Source organism: Choloepus didactylus, chromosome 6 (assembly GCF_015220235.1).
Source record: "Choloepus didactylus isolate mChoDid1 chromosome 6, mChoDid1.pri, whole genome shotgun sequence".
Lineage (NCBI taxonomy): Eukaryota > Metazoa > Chordata > Mammalia > Pilosa > Megalonychidae > Choloepus > Choloepus didactylus.
Genome location: NC_051312.1, coordinates 124,728,654 through 124,745,897, shown reverse-complemented (window position 1 = coordinate 124,745,897; position 17,244 = coordinate 124,728,654). Strand labels below are relative to the sequence as shown.

Sequence of the window (17,244 nt, the reverse complement as noted above, 5' to 3'; positions counted from 1 at the left end):
CTCTCAACTTTCATGCTATAATACATGAGGGGAAAATTCTTACAATTAACCAAATAAGAAATTATTTACCAAGAAACTTTGTGCCAGGTATAAACTGTGAAGAACAAGAAGAAATAGAAGGTGAATACCCCTGTCTTCAATGAGCTAACAAGCTAGTTGACTACAAAAGTCAAAAACACACAAAAGCAAGAGAACACTCACAGAGCAGTATATAGTTAAGTGCCAAAGGACAACCATGGGTAACTAATGCCACAATCTTAGAAGGGAAAACTGACCACTCAGAGATGGCCAGAGAAACACAAAAATATAATAGCTGATGGTAAGTGAGCTGGGTCTTGAAGATAAATAGAAAAGAAAAAGGCCAAGGCATTCCAAAGGGGGAGAATCACATGAACAAAGGAGGGGAAACCAGAAAACACAGGGCAAATTTAGGAGAGAGGAAACTAAATATAGGAGAAACTAAACTGAAGCAAGTTGAGTACAAAAGTGGTTGGGAGGAAAGACTGCTAGAAAAGTATATTAGAGCATATTTTTGGAAGACCTTGAATACCACTGTTTGTAAGGAGACTTTTGTCATCCAACACTGGAGGGGAAAACTGGCTGTGTTGACTTACTGAGAGACGGTACTGTACTTTACTATATTTCAAATATTGAAAAGCAATTGTTATACCTTACATGTTGATTTAAAAAAAAAAACTATAAAACTCCTACACATATGGTAAGATGTCATTCTAATCTCATATTTTACATATACATTCATTTGTTCAAAATCTTTTTAAGAAGCCACTATGTGCCAGGCACTGAAATCATGTGATAACACAGACACGGTCATTGCTCTCACAGAGCTCACAATCTATTAGGGACAGATATTAAAACTAGCAACAACAATAAAGCATCATTAGTGTTAAGGTAGATGTGCAGAAAGCTACGGGAATGTTCACAAAGAGCAATAATGAACGTAGTCCAGGGTTTAAGGAAACAGCCCCGAAGAAATGACATCTCAGCTAAGATCTAAAGAACAAAGAGGAATCAGTCAAACATTACAGGTAGATAAGGGTAAGAATATGGATGGAGTATCAAGTATTCCAGGCAGAAAAGGCAGCATATAGGAGGGCCTAGTCTTGCTTTTCTATTTTCTCGAAATGAATATATATTAAACAAACGGGCCGGGAAGCGGTAACAACAGAGTAAAGTTGAACACACATTTACTCCTTTGGCTCAATGTCTATCTTCTTACTGCTTCTCAGCCTTTTGCCTAGGACCAAGTGTAGTACCTGTCTTGTGACTGACAAACTGATACCAAACACATTCCTCATTGATTTTTTTTCCCTTTATTATAGAAGTTCTGAGTGTACAGAACAATCATGCATAAAATACAGGATTCCCATAACCATCCCACCACCAACACCTTGCATTGGTGTGGAACATCTGTTACAACTGATGATAGCTCATTTTATACTTGTACTATTAACTGAAGTCCATGATTTAACTTAGGATTCACTATTTGTGCAGTGTAGGTTCATGGATTTTTTTTTTTTAATTTTATTATTACTATATATACAATCTAATATTTTCCCTTTTAATCATATTCAGTTATATATCTCAATGCTGTTAACTACATTCACATTGTGTGCTACCATCACCACTATCCATTACCAAAACATTTCTATCATTCCAAATAGGAACCCTGTACATTTAAGCCTTAACTTCCCATTCCCTATCCCCAAACCGTCCTCTGGTAACCTTCTATGAGTTTACTTATTCTAATTGTTTCAAATGATTGAGAGCATACAATATTTGTTATTTTGTGAATGGCATATTTCACTCAACATGATGTCATCAAGGTTCATCCACGCTGTCACATGAATCAGGAATTCATTCCTTTTTATGGCTGAGTAATATTCCATCATATGTATGCACCACATTTTATGTATCCATCCATCAGTTGATGGACACATAGGTTACTTCCACCTGTTGGCAATTGTGAAGAATGCTGCTATGAGCATCAGTGTTAAAATATCTCTTCAAGACCTCGCTTTCAATTCTTTGGGGTATATTCCTAGTGGTACGATTCCCAAATCATATGGAAGTTTTATACTTAGCTTTTTGAGGAACCTCCAAACTGTCCCCTGCACCATTTCACATTGCCACCAGTAAGGAATGAGTGTTCCCATTTCTCCGCATCCTCTCCAACACTCATTATTTTCTGTTTTCTCAATAGCAGCCATTCTAATAGGTATGAAATAGTATCACATTGTGGTATTGATTTCCATTTCCCTGATGGCTAATGATGTTGAGCATCTTTTCATGTGCTTTCTGGCCATTTGTATACCTTCTTTGGAAAGATGCCCACTCAAGTCTTTTGCCCATTTAAAAATTGGGTTGTCTTTTCGTTGCTGAGTTGAAGGATTTCTTTTTATATTCTGGATATTAAAACACTATCAGTTCCCACAAATAAATGCCCAGGGCCAGATGGCTTCACAGGGGAATTCTACCAAACTTTCCAAAAAGAACTGATACCAATCTTACTTAAACTCTTTCAAAACATTGAAGAAAATGGAACACTACCTAACTCATTTTATGAAGCTAACATTAATCTAATACCAAAACCAGGAAAAGATGCTACAAGAAAGGAAAACTACCGGCCAATTACCCTAATGAATATAGATGCAAAAATCCTCAACAAAATACTTGCAAATCGAATCCAAAGACACATTAAAAAAATCATACACCATGACCAAGTGGGGTTCATTCCAGGCATGCAAGGATGGTTCAACATAAGAAAATCAATCAATGTATTACAACACATTAACAATTTGAAAGGGAAAAATCAAATGATCATCTCAATAGATGCTGAAAAAGCATTTGACAAAACACAACATCTGTTTTTGATAAAAACACTTCAAAAGGTAGGAATTGAAGGAAACTTCCTCAATATGATAAAGAGCATATATGAAAAACCCAGAGCCAGCATAGTATTCAATGGTGAGACAATGAAAGCCTTCCCTCTAAGATCAGGAACAAGACAAGGATGCCCGCTCTCACCACTGTTATTCAACATTGTGCTGGAAGTGCTAGCCAGGGCAATCCGGCAAGACAAAGAAACAAAAGGTATGCAAATTGGAAAAGAATAAGTAAAACTCCAATTGTTTGCAGATGATATGATCTTGTATCTGGAAAACACTGAGAAATTGACGATACAGCTACTAGAGCTAATAAACAAATTTAGCAAAGTAGCGGGATACAAGATTAATGCACATAAGTCAGTAATGTTTCTATATGCTAGAAATGAACAAACTGAAGAGACACTCAAGAAAAAGATACCATTTTCAACAGCAACTAAAAAAATCAAGTACCTAGGAATAAACTTAACCAAAGATGCAAAAGACCTGTACAAACAAAACTACATAACTCTACTAAAAGAAATAGAAGGGGACCTTAAAAGATGGAAAAACATTCCATGTTCATGGATAGGAAGGCTAAATGTCATTAAGATATCAATTCTACCCAAACTCATCTACAGATTCAATGCAATCCCAATCAAAATTCCAACAACCTACTTTGCAGACTTGGAAAAGCTAGTTATCAAATTTATTTGGAAAGGGAAGATGCCTCAAACTGCTAAAGACACTCTAAAAAAGAAAAACGAAGTGGGAGGACTTACACTCCCTGACTTTGAAGCTTATTATAAAGCCACAGTTGTCAAAACAGCATGGTACTGGCACAAAGACAGACATATAGATCAATGGAATCGGATTGAGAACTCGGAGATAGACCCCCAGATCTATGGCAGACTGATCTTTGATAAGGCCCCTAAAGTCACTGAACTGGGTCATAATGGTCTTTTCAACAAATGAGGCTGGGAGAGTTGGATATCCATATCCAAAAGAATGAAAGAGGATCCCTACCTCACACCCTACACAAAAATTAACTCAAAATGGACCAAAGATCTCAATATAAAAGAAAGTACCATAAAACTCCTAGAAGATAATGTAGGAAAACATCTTCAAGACCTTGTATTAGGCGGACACTTCCTAGACTTTATACCCAAAGCACAAGCAACAAAAGAAAAAATAGATAAATGGGAACTCCTCAAGCTTAGAAGTTTCTGTACCTCAAAGGAATTTCTCAAAAAGGTGAAGAGGCAGCCAACTCAATGGGAAAAAAATTTTGGAAACCATGTATCTGACAAAAGACTGATATCTTGCATATATAAAGAAATCCTACAACTCAATGACAATAGTACAGACAGTCCAATTACAAAATGGGCAAAAGATATGAAAGGACAGTTCTCTGAAGAGGAAATACAAATGGCCAAGAAACATACGAAAAAATGTTCAGCTTCACTAGCTATTAGAGAGATGCAAACTAAGACCACAATGAGATACCATCTAACACTGATTAGAATGGCTGCCATTAAACAAACAGGAAACTACAAATGCTGGAGGGGATGTGGAGAAATTGGAACTCTTACTCATAGTTGGTGGGACTGTATAATGGTTCAGCCACTCTGGAAGTCAGTCTGGCAGTTCCTCAGAAAACTAGATATAGAGTTACCATTCGATCCAGCGATTGCACTTCTCGGTATATACCCGGAAGATCGGAAAGCAGTGACACAAACAGATATCTGCATGCCAATGTTCATAGCAGCATTACTCACAATTGCCAAGAGATGGAAACAACCCAAATGTCCTTCAACAGATGAGTGGATAAATAAAATGTGGTATATACACACGATGGAATACTACATGGCAGTAAGAAGGAATGATCTCGTGAAACATATGACATGGATGAATCTTGAAGACATAATGCTGAGCGAATTAAGCCAGGCACAAAAAGAGAAATATTATATGCTACCACTAATGTGAACTTTGAAAAATGTAAAACAAATGGTTTATAATGTAGAATGTAGGGGAACTATCAATAGAGAGCAATTAAGGAAGGGGAACAAAAATCCAAGAAGAACAGATAAGCTATCGTGGGTAAATTTAACGTTCTGGGAATGCCCAGGAATGACTATGGTCTATTAATTTCTGTTGGGTATAGGAGGAACAAGTTCACAGAAATGTTGCTATATTAGGTAACTTTCTTGGGGTAGAGTAGGAACATGTTGGAAGTAAAGCAGTTATCTTAGGTTAGTTGTCTTTTTCTTACTCCCTTGTTATGGTCTCTTTGAAATGTTCTTTTATTGTATGTTTTTTTTTCAATTATTATTTTTATTTTTTTATTTTTCATACAGTTGATTTAACAAAAAAAGTTAAAAAAAAAAAAAAAAACAAGGAAAAAATATGTAGAGCCCCCTTTAGGAGCCTGTGGAGAATGCAGGGGTATTAGCCTACCCCACCTCCATGGTTGCTAACATGACCACAGACATAGGGGACTGGTGGTTTGATGGGTTGAGCCCTCTACCACAGGTTTTACCCTTGGGAAGACTGTTGCTGCAAAGGAGAGGCTAGGCCTCCCTATAATTGTGCCTAAGAGCCTCCTCCCGAATGCCTCTTTGTTGCTCAGATGTGGCCCTGTCTCTCTAGCTAAGCCAACTTGAAAGGTGAAATCACTGCCCTCCCCGCTACGTGGGATCAGACACCCAGGGGAGTGAATCTCCCTGGTAACGTGGAATATGACTCCCGGGGAGGAATGTAGACCTGGCATCGTTGGATAGAGAACATCTTCTTGACCAAAAGGGAGATGTGAAAGGAAATGAAATAAGCTTCAGTGGCAGAGAGATTCCAAAAGGAGCCGAGAGGTCACTCTGGTGGGCACTCTTACGCACACTTTAGACAACCCTTTTTAGGTTCTAATGAATTGGGGCAGCTGGTGGTGGATACCTGAAACTATCAAACTACAACCCAGAACCCAAGAATCTTGAAGACAATTGTATAAAAATGTAGCTTATGAGGGGTGACAATGGGATTAGGAAAGCCGTAAGGACCACACTCCCCTTTGTCTAGTTTATGGATGGATGAGTAGAAAAATAGGGGAAGGAAACAAACAAACAGACAAAGGCACCCAGTGTTCCTTTTTATTTTAATTGCTCTTTTTCACTTTAATTATTATTCTTGTTATTTTTGTGTGTGTGCTAATGAAGGGGTCAGGGACTGGTTTAGGTGATGAATGTACAACTATGTAATGGTACTGTGAACAATCAAATGTGCATGGTATGTGAATATATCTCAATAAAATGAATATTTAAAAACAAACAAACAAACAAAAACATTATTAGGGAAAATGGAGGGCAGGCATGGCCCGCATAGTAGAGCTAGTGACCTAGAGCGACCACGTCTGTGGCATGACCTTGACGCCCAGGATTCCACCGATGGCACAGGCAAAGGCCCCTGGGCTGCAGAAATAGCGGCGGGGAGTAGCCAAGCCCCAGAGACCCTGAGCAGCTGGCAATCACTCCAAATAGAACAAATCCAAGATTATTCTGATCAGACTCTCAAATACTGAAGAGAAGGAGCAAGTTCTGAAAGCAGCAAGAGAAAAGCAATTCACCACATACAAAGGAAACAACACAAGACTAAGTAACGACTACTCAGTGGCCACCATGGAGGCGATAAGGCAGTGGCATGACATATTTAAAATTCTCAGAAAGAAAAATTTCCAACCAAGAATACTTTATCCAGCGAAATTCTCCTTCAAATTTGAGGGAGAGCTTAAATTTTTCACAGAGAAACAAATGCTGAGAGATTTTGCCAATAAAAGACCTGCCCTACTTCAGATACTAAAGGGAGCCCTACCGACAGAGAAACAAAGAAAGGAGAAAGAGATACAGAGAATTTTAACAGACATATTTAGAACCTGACATCCCAAATCACCAGGACACACATTTTTCTCTAGTGATCACAGATCTTTCTCCAGAACAGACCATATGCTGGGACATAAAACAAGCCTCAATAAATTAAAAAAACAAACAAACAATTGAAGATATTCAAAGCACATTCTCTGACCACAATGGAATACAAATAGAAGTCAATAATATTTGATTTGTAACTCCAGTATTTACTTCCTACAGGATATAAAATACATAAGCTCTAACGACAAATCAGTGGTTTTGGCCTCAATGTAAAACATGCAATTTTTGACAAGAACTATATAAAGGTGGGAGAATGGAGGAGTATAGGACATAGTTTACGGGTCCTACTGAAGTTAAGTTGGTATCAAAGAAAACCAAGACTGTTATGGATTTAAGAGGTTAAATTTAAGCCCCACAGTAAACACAAAGAAATTATCACAGAATATGACCATAGAGATGAAAAGTAGAGTATGGGTTACAAGAAGTGGGGGAAGGGGCAATGGGGGGTTAAGAAATGAGTGTAGGGTTGCTGTTTGAGGTGAAGGGAAATTTCTAGTAATGGATGGTGGGAAGGTGATAGCATTACAACATTCTAAATGTGATTAATCCCACTAATGGAATGTTAGAGAGGGGGTGGAATGGGAAGATTTAGGCTGTGTATATGTTTCCACAATTGAAAAAAAAAAAAAAAGACAGTCTAAATAGATAACAATTGAATACCAAGGATGATCCTGGATGGGATCTGAGGATGGAGAAGAGGAGGCTCAAAGGGACACAGATGGGACATAAGGAAAAAAAAAAAAAAAAAAGGAAATATAGAATGTAAGCTTTGTATCAATGTTGAATTTCTTGAACTTCTTAGCTGCGCTTAACAGGATTGCAAAAAAGAATGTTCTTGTACATGGGAATTGTATATGTGAATTACAGTGTTTGTTCAAGGATGTGTGCAGCTTGCTCTCAAATGTTCAGAAGACAAAGCAATAGATGATGGATGATAGGGAGGGAGGGAAAGAAATGGCAGTGTGACAGCATGTTAAAGTTGATGGATTGGGGTATTGGGGGAGGGGGATCAGGGTATGCTGTGTGTGGGGTTTCTATTGTTTTTACAACTGTTCCTGTAACTTTGAATTTATTTCAAAATAAAAAAAAAAAAGCTGCCTACAAATAAAAACCCAGGGCCAGAAGGCTAGAGGGGAATTTTACCAAACTTTCCAAAAAGAACTGATAACATTCCTACTCAAACTCTTTCAAAAAATTGAAGAAAAAGGAACACAACCCAACTAATTTTATGATGTTAACATCATTCTAATGACAAAACCAGATAAAGATGCTACAAGAAAGGAAAACTACAGGCCAATCTCCCTAATGAATATAGATGTAAAAATTCTCAACAAAATACTTGCAAATCAAATCTAAAGACACATTAAAAAAATCATACACAGCAACCAACTGGGGTTCGTTCCAGGCATGCAACAGTGGTTCAACATAAGAAAATCAATCAGTGAAATACAACACATTAACAAATCAAAAGGGAAAAATCAAATGATCATCTCAATAGATGCAGAAAAAGCATTCCATAAAATCCAGCATCCTTTTTTGGTAAAAATCACTTCAAAAGGTAGGAATTGAAGGAAACGTCCTCAATATGATAAAGGGCATATATGAAAAACCCACAGCCAGTACAGTACTCAACGGTGAGAGACCAAAAGCCTCCCCCACTAAGATCACGAACGAGACAGGGATGCTCGCTGTCACTACTGTTATTCAACATTGTGCTGGAATTTCTAGCCAGAGCAGTCTGGCAAGACAAAGAAATAAAAGGCATCCAAATTGGAAAGGAAGATGTAAAACTGTCATTATTTGCAGATGATATGATCACATATTTGGAAAACCCTAAGAAATCAACGACACAGATTCTGGAGCTAATAAACAAATTCAGCAAAGTGGTGGGATACAAGATCAATGCACTAAAGTCAATAATGTTTCTATACACTAGAATGACTTACCTGAAGAGACAAGAAAAAAATTCCATTCAGGATAGCAACTAAAAAATCAAGTACCTAGGAATAAACTTAACCAAGGATGTAAAAGACCTCTATACAGAAAACTACATAACTTTACTAAAAGAAATCAAACAGAACCTAAATAGGTGGAAAGATATTCCACGTTCATGGATAGGAAGACTAGACATCATTAAGAAGTCAATTCTACCAAAATGATCTACAGATTCCATGCAATTTCAATCAAAATTCCAACCATATATTTCAGACTTGGAGAAGCTAGTTATCAAATTTATTTGGAATGAAAAGGGGCCTCAAATTGCTAAAAACATTCTAAAAAAGTAGAACGAAGTGGGAGAACTTAGATTTCCTGACTTTGAAGCCTACTATAAAGCACAGTAGTCAAAACAGCATGGTACTGGCACAGAGACATATATACTGATCAAGGAATCAAACCAAGAGTGCAGAAATAGACCCCCAGATCTGTGGTTGACTGATTTTTGATAAGGCCCACAAATCCACTCAGCTGGAACAGAACAGTTTTTTCAACAAATGGAACTGGGAAAACTTGATATCCATATCCAAAAGAATGAAAGAGGACCCCCACCACACATCCTATATAAAAATCAACTCAAAGTGAATCAAAGAGCTCAATGTAAGAGATAGTACTACAACTCCTAGAAGATAACATAGGGAAACATCTTCAAGAACTAGTATTAGGAGGTAGCTTCTTAGACCTTACACCCAAAGCACAAGCTATGAAATAAAAAAAAATAGATAAATGGGAATCCTCAAGATCAAAAGCTTCTGTCCCTCAAAGAACTTTGTCAAAAAAAGGTGAAGAGGCAGCCAACTCAATGGAAGAAAATATTTGGAAACCATGTATCTGAGAAGAGACTGATATCCTGCATATATAAAGAAATCCTGCAACTCAATGACAATAGTACAAACAGTCCAATTATAAAATGGGCAAAAGATATGAAAAGGCATCTTTCCCAAGAAGAAACACAAATGGCTAAAAATCATGTGAAAAAAATGTTCATCTTCACTAGCTATTAGGGAAATGCAAATCAAGGCCACAATGAGATATCATCTCACACCAATCAGAATGGCTGCCATTAAACAAACAGGAAACTACAAATGCTGGAGAGGATATGGAGAAATAGGAACTCTTATTCATTGCTGGTGGGAATGTATAATGGTACAGCTGCTGTGGAAGACAGTTTATCAGAGCCTCAGAAAACTAGATATCGAGTTACCCTACAATCCAGCAATTTCACTTCTTGGTATACACCCAGAAGATCTGAAAGCAGTGACATGAACAGACATTTGCACACCAAAGTTCATAGTGACATTGTTCACAACCACCAAGAGATGGACATAATCCAAGTGTCCTTCAACAGATGAGTGTATAAACAAAATGTGGTTATACATACAATGGAACATATGACAACATGGATGAATCTTGAAGACATAATGCTGAGTGAAATAAGCCAGACACAAAAGGAGAGACATTGTATGTTACCACTAATGTGAACTCTGTGAAGATTGTAAAATAGTACTTTTAGGATTAAGTAAGAACTAGATATGACTAACCCTGTTTCACAGGAGAAGAAATTGAGTTTTAGAGAGGGTAAGAACTAGTCCAGAGATAACGAGCTATTAGGTGACAACGCCAAATTCAAATCTCAGTTTCCTGAACTTTGACACTAGTGTTTGATCAACTATGGGACATCTACCATAGTTCAAATAAACAAAAAAGGAACAAGCATATATGTTTAATTATCTTCACGAGAACAAATGGCAGCAAATTTAAATAAAGACATCTACCTCCTTCACCAAGTATTTAGCTTTCATGTATTCAGGATGCCCTGAATGAGATCAGCAACCATTTAATCACTAAATAAGAACGGCTGGATTTGGGCACACTGGCAAGAACATTGAATTCTACAGTTAGAAAGACTTGAGTATAGATCCAGTCCCTGATAACTTACTAAACTGAGTAATCTTAGACACATTTTACCTCAGAGCTTGTAAGAGTTTCCTAATAAAACCTCCCTTATAGGGCTGTTTTAAGGGCAAAAGGAGTTCATTCATTTATTCACTCAACAAATACTGTTAGGAAGTAAATGGTTAAGCTGCAATCCATCTTCCTTTTGTGGGTGGAGGAGGGGAGCCCAGCAAAAAAATGAAAAAGAAAAAGAAAATTAAGTTAAATCTCCTTGTAAACATGCTAATGACAAACCTCCTGGGAAACACATATGGTATTTACTGTCATGAGAGTACTTATCTATGAAATGCATTTAATTTAACAGTATGTACCAGGTTTGTTTATAATCTATGGATTCAAGGGGTATGTCTCTCTGGTAGAATCTGGGGAGCTGTGTTCTGTATCGGAAATCTCAACCCTCTGCCTGCTTCACATATATCTTGTAATTACTCTGATCCTTGAAATTATTTGTAAAACTTGATACTGGATGTGAGAGGCAGCTTCTAAAATGGTTCCCCAATATTCTCCGCTATATAAGATTTATATATGGTAGAGACCTTATATAGTCTCCACCACACTGAATAGGGCTGACCTGTATAACCACTAAGATCCTACAGATAAGTTAGAGTGTAACTTTCAAGACTGGGTCATAAAAGACATTGCTGCTTCCATCTTACCTTCCTGACCCTTTCATTTGCTCTGTCTGATGAAGCCAGATGCCATGTTGTGAGCTGCACTATGTAGAGGACCACCTGCAGAGGCACTGAGAAAGGCCTCCAGCCCACAGCCAGTGAGGAAACAAATCCTGCCAACAACCACGTAAGTAAGCTTGGAAACTGATTCACCCACAATCAAGCTTCAAAATGACTGCAGTACTGGTGACACCTTGATTACAGTCTCGTGATAGATTAAAAGCTAGAGGACCCAGCTAAGACATGCCCAGATTCCTAACTCAGAAAACCTGTGAGATAATAATTGGTTATTGCTTTAAGCCACTAAGTTGAAGGGCATTTTGTTACACAAGAGCAGATAACTAATATATTGGGTATGATCTCTGGCTCACGAATCTTATTTGATAATCCAATTCTTTGTCTTATCTCAAGTGTCTACTATTTGCCACCCTCTGTTCTAGGCACTTAGGGTACATCGATGAAATAGACAAAGATCCTCGCTTTTATGGAGCTTACATTCTAGTATGGAGAAAGAGAAACAAATAATCAAAATAATAAGATAATACTCTAGTATTGGTAAGTGCTATGGAAAAAAGAAAAAGAGCAGGGTAACAAGACGTGGTTAAGGGAGGGTAAAGAAGATAGCCATGTTGATACTTGAATAGTAAGAAATGGAGAGGAAAGAGAAGCATAGGGCCCAGTAAGTCATTGGCTTTACTCTGAGTGAAATGGGAAGCCATCAGAGGGGGTGACAGGATCAGACTTACTGTGCCTGCTTTTTGAGAATAGACAGTAGGGGAGCAAGGGAGTAAGTGCCAGCAAGCAATAGATTCCTAAGAAATACCAGCCCCTTTTCTATCTCTACAGCTATACTGGCCATAATCTACCCCAGCTCCTCACTGCTTCAATATGCAAGGTTATCTTGTTAACTATTCCATGAAGTACCAGTTATTTTCCAAAAACCATGAACTTTTCACAAGTTATCACACTGCAACTTTTAAACTAGTTTCCACCTTAATATTTGAGATCTAAACTGTTTTCAGGGAGTGCACAATGCAAAGGTTTGGCCTCTGCTGTCCCCTAGTGGACCTGCCTAAATTACTCATACCAAAAAACTATGAGATCCACAAAATGCAGCAAAGCATTTTTGGAATATTGATGAAATTATTTTTACCTCCTACTATTCTTGGGGGGGAAAAGTTACATATAAACTACTGCCTTCCACGTCTCCCCCCAAATAAAAGCATAAAAAGAGTAATGTTTGCCTACTATCCATTCCTAAATCTTCTATTTTCATTTACAGATTTTTATAAAAACCAGAAGAGCTTTGTTTCTTGAGTATCAAAAACTGCAAGCCCTAAAAAGAATTGCTTGTAAGTGGTAAAGTGCATCACAGGATACAGCCTTATAAAACTATATTCATTCCCCTGCTTTACTTAAAGGAAGTTTCTCATCTTCATCCTAATGGTCCCAAGAAGCCAAGATTACCCAGGAGCTTTTCCCCCATGTCCCTAAAGGAGATCATTTTGTTAAAGGGGGTGTGGATGTAAAGAAAATAGGAATTTTTTTTCAACTGCTATGGATCAAAAGACTTTGACAGCTGAATAAACTAAGAGAATACTTTAAGGCAATAAATATCTGAATCAACCTTTATTTCCATTTAACTAAAACACAGAAAGGAAAAAGAAGTTTCCCCAAACCTTAGCTATTTTGCCACAAAGCACTGAATTCATTTTTCTACATTTATATATTATAGTTCAATTCTAAAAGCAAACACTATCTGGAAACCAGGTTTTAAATACAGCATAACACACAGGATTTTAATTAGTTTCAAAATTTAATTTAGCCTTTATTCAATTCAATTCTCCAGTCTCATGGCCCACAAAACTTTCTAATTATCTCTAAGCCCATTAATGGCAGCTTTTAAACTTCAATTTGGTTACTTTTTATTAAACTTCCAGAAAAAAAAATAAGCATTACATGTTAAACCTTTCCACTGACTATAAAATATTTTTAATTGGTTACAAAGGATCAAACAAGTTTGTACTTTAAAAATTAATGACATCAGAAATTACATTAAAGTAATTTCTCAAACTATTCTCTTTCTTCAGATACAATCAACTTGATACTGTTCTAAGTTCTTCATCTCCAGAGTCATTAAGACCCAATGTACAGCATACTCAACTATACAATATTTTCAGCATCACTTCCAGGAACCAAAACTCCTGAAATATTTCCCCTTCTCAGAGCTTACCCTGATGTAGTAAGGTATCTAATCATCTTCATATACGAAGTGTAATAAAAAAATACTGTTAAATGTATTATATAAAGTGACCAATTTGCCCTCTCCATGTCCACATCTAAAAAGTCTGCAAGTCACTGGTAAAATATGCAAATGAGACACCATATCCAACCTTACCTATAAGAGGCCCATAGGACCACAAAATGCAAATGTACACATGGGTATGTGCGCAAATTCATACAGACCACACATTTACTAAGGAGAACATAATGGTGGAGAAACATTCAACCACCACTAATGACTTCTCAGGATAGCTCTCTATGAAAGACAATTCAAACATGCACCCTATACATTAAAAACCACTGATGCACCATAAACCTACTTATACACTAGAAACCAGGCTGCTATTCTACCCATGCCCCACTTTATTTAGATCCTAGAAGAAATCAAAATGCTACCAATTGTGCTAGCTTGAAGATGTTATGCACCCTAGAAAAGGCCATGTTCTTTTAATCCACTCCTGAGGGTGCAGACCTGTTGTAGATGAGAAGTTTGGTTAGGTTATTTCAATTGAGATGGAACCCACCCCATTCAAGGTGGGTCTTAATCCTATTACCGGAGTCCTTTAAAAGAGATGAAACAGAGAGCTCAAAGAAGCCCCAGAGAAGCTGAGAAGAAGCCATCAAAGCCAGAAGCTAGAAGCAATGAAACTTGGGAGAGAAGGGCCAATAGACGTCGCCATGTGCCTTCCCATTTGACAGAGGTGTCCCAGATGTTAGGTTACAAAAGAACAGAATCCAGATATCATTCTGTTGATGCCTTAGTTGGGACATTTTCACAGCCTTAGAACTGTAAATGTAAGTTAATAAATCTTCATTATAAAAGCCAGCCGATTTCTGTTATATTGCATTCAGGCAGCTTTAGCAAACCAAAACACCATTATAAAGGCAAGTTTGTCTTAATACACAATGACATCATACACAACCCAGTTCTAACTCTATTCCTTGTTCATAATACTAAATGACAATATAATTGCAATAAAGACTTTTACTTTTGAGCCCTACAATACATAAATCCTATTTTAAAATACTTTTAACTTTTGCTATTTTACTATTCTTTCCCTTCGTTCATTATGGTCAAAAGAAACATATGTAATTTAAATGTGTACATTTTTATTACAGCCCATGTTTGAAATAAGCCCACTGAGTAAATCTGAATCAATTTCAAAAACGTTTACACATGAAACACATTTTATGAAAATTAACAAATGAACAGAAAGGAAAAGTTTTACTTCCAATCAAGATGTAGAAGGACATGAAAAAACTTGATTCAGCTTAAAACAACAAAACAACAGATAAACAATTACAAAAAAATTACACTTTTCTTAAAGCCATTGGAGAACTATGGACTCAAAGAAATCGAAAGGAACTAATCTCCAAAGGAACTTCCTAGATAAACAAGGAATACAGGAAGGTTAGCGCAGGGCAGGTAAAGAACAAGCCTACCATAAATACCATCTTTGCTTGGATGAGAAAATAACCAACCAAACTTTAGAAGAAACTGTGAGTACATCTGTAGGATTTAAATCTAGGGATTTCCACGGCAAAGTTATTTCCACAAAGTAATTCTCTTACATGGAAATTCTGTTGAGTAAGCAGAGGTTAGGGCCAGGTCTAGAAAGAAATCCTGATTTCATAGCTTTCTAGTCTTGTCGCCTCAATATTTCAAGGTCTAGCAGTCTTAGGATATTTGGTCCCAAGCCGCCCTAGAAAGAGGCTTAACCTCAACTTCAAAGGCTTTAAAACCAGGGGTCAACTGAATCTAACCAAAACTTTTAAGCAAAACGCAATTCTACTTCAGTAAGAACAAGGAGATCAATCCTGTGGCTACAAAGAAGTTGGCAGCTGGGCTGAAAAACAAGAGATCTCCTTAGACTCCTAGTTTTTGAATTTTAAGAAGCCACTAGAGAGTCGTTCTCAACTAGGGACAATTTTGCCTCAGGGGACATTTGGCAAGATATAGAAACATTTTTGGCTGTCTCACCTGGGGTGTGCTACAGGAATCTAGTGAGAAGCGGCCAGAAATGCTGCTAAACATCCTATAATACACAAGACAGTACCCATAACAAATAATTATCTAGCCCTAAATAGTGCCAAGGTTGAAAAACCCTGTGCAAAAGGAATTAAACCACAATCCCACTCAAACTACCTCCTGACTGGATCAAACTAGTAAGTCCATCAAAGAGAAAAGAGCAGTCTTTCTTTTTGTAAAAGGAGGAAGGAAAGGAAGGAGGGGAGAGAGAGAGAGATACATTACCATTTCAGTTTTAGCTGTTCTTTTAGATGCAATGACAGGGAGACAAATTATTAAACATGTAAAGAGGCAAGAAAATGTGATTCATAGACAAGAGAAAAAACAGTCAATAGAACAGACCCACAGACAAACCAGGTGTTGGAACTATCAGACAAGGACCTTAAAATAACTCTTATAAACATGTTTTTCAAGATATCAACAAAAGAAGATGGATACAATGAGCAAAAGACAAAAATTTTCCAGAAAGATTTGGAGAACCAAAAGTAAATCCTGGAACTAAGAAATACAGTATCTGAGGTCAAAAATTCACTAGATGAACTTGGACACAACAGACTGGATACAAGAGAAGAAAGTATATCAGTGACCTTGAAGACAGATCAATAGAAAGCATCCAAATTGCACTGAAAGACAAAAGACTGAAAAAAATTAGCAGAGCCTCATAAACTATAGGAGTATGTCAAGCAATCAAATACATATGTAACTGGAGATCCTGAAAAAGAAGAGAGGTAATGTGGGGCATTAAAAAATACTTGAAAACACGCACCAGCTAAAATTTTTCCAAATTTGACCAAAATCAATAACCTATAGATCTAGGAAGCTCCATAAATCCAAAGTAGGAAACTGAATGGGGAAAAGATGATCTTCAAGGAAATCTAACTTAAGGCTTTTTAAAATGCCTTTAAGACCACATTATAAAGCTTTAAATATGAATATAAATGAAACAAATGATCTTTATACATTTAACCTAGCTGAAAGTCCCAAAAACTTTTCTAAGATCATCAAAAAGCCAATAAAGAAATCATAAAGTTGTTACCTAAACTTACTATTTCACTTAACAAAAAGTCATATCCCCTATATCACTTTGTACCCCAAGTCACGCTAAGTTATGTGTATGTTTTACTTACTTGTGGCTATGCTGAGCAACAAATTGCTAGCAAATACTTCAGCAACGATCTCTAGACCAATGCCTCTCATTTTAAAGATGAGGGCACCTAGGCCAAGATTTGACATCCTGAGGTACACAAAGCTTACTAGAGTATAGGCTGGGGGTCCCCAAGACCACTTTCAGGGATTCACTAGAAGGACTCAGCATATAGTTATACTCAGGGCTAAGATTTATTATAATGATACAGAAAGGATACAGAGCCGTATCATAAGAAGAAAGACATACACAGAGTCCCAAACAATCTGTGTGCAAGCTTCTTCATGCTTTGTCCCTCCCAGGAGAGGGC

At 37.1% G+C, this 17,244-nt stretch overlaps 1 protein-coding gene across 1 annotated transcript in view; it reads right to left on the bottom strand.

Moving 5' to 3' along the window:
- Positions 1-17,244, bottom strand: part of DDX10 (DEAD-box helicase 10) — a 350,279-nt gene that overhangs the window by 274,508 nt on the left and 58,527 nt on the right.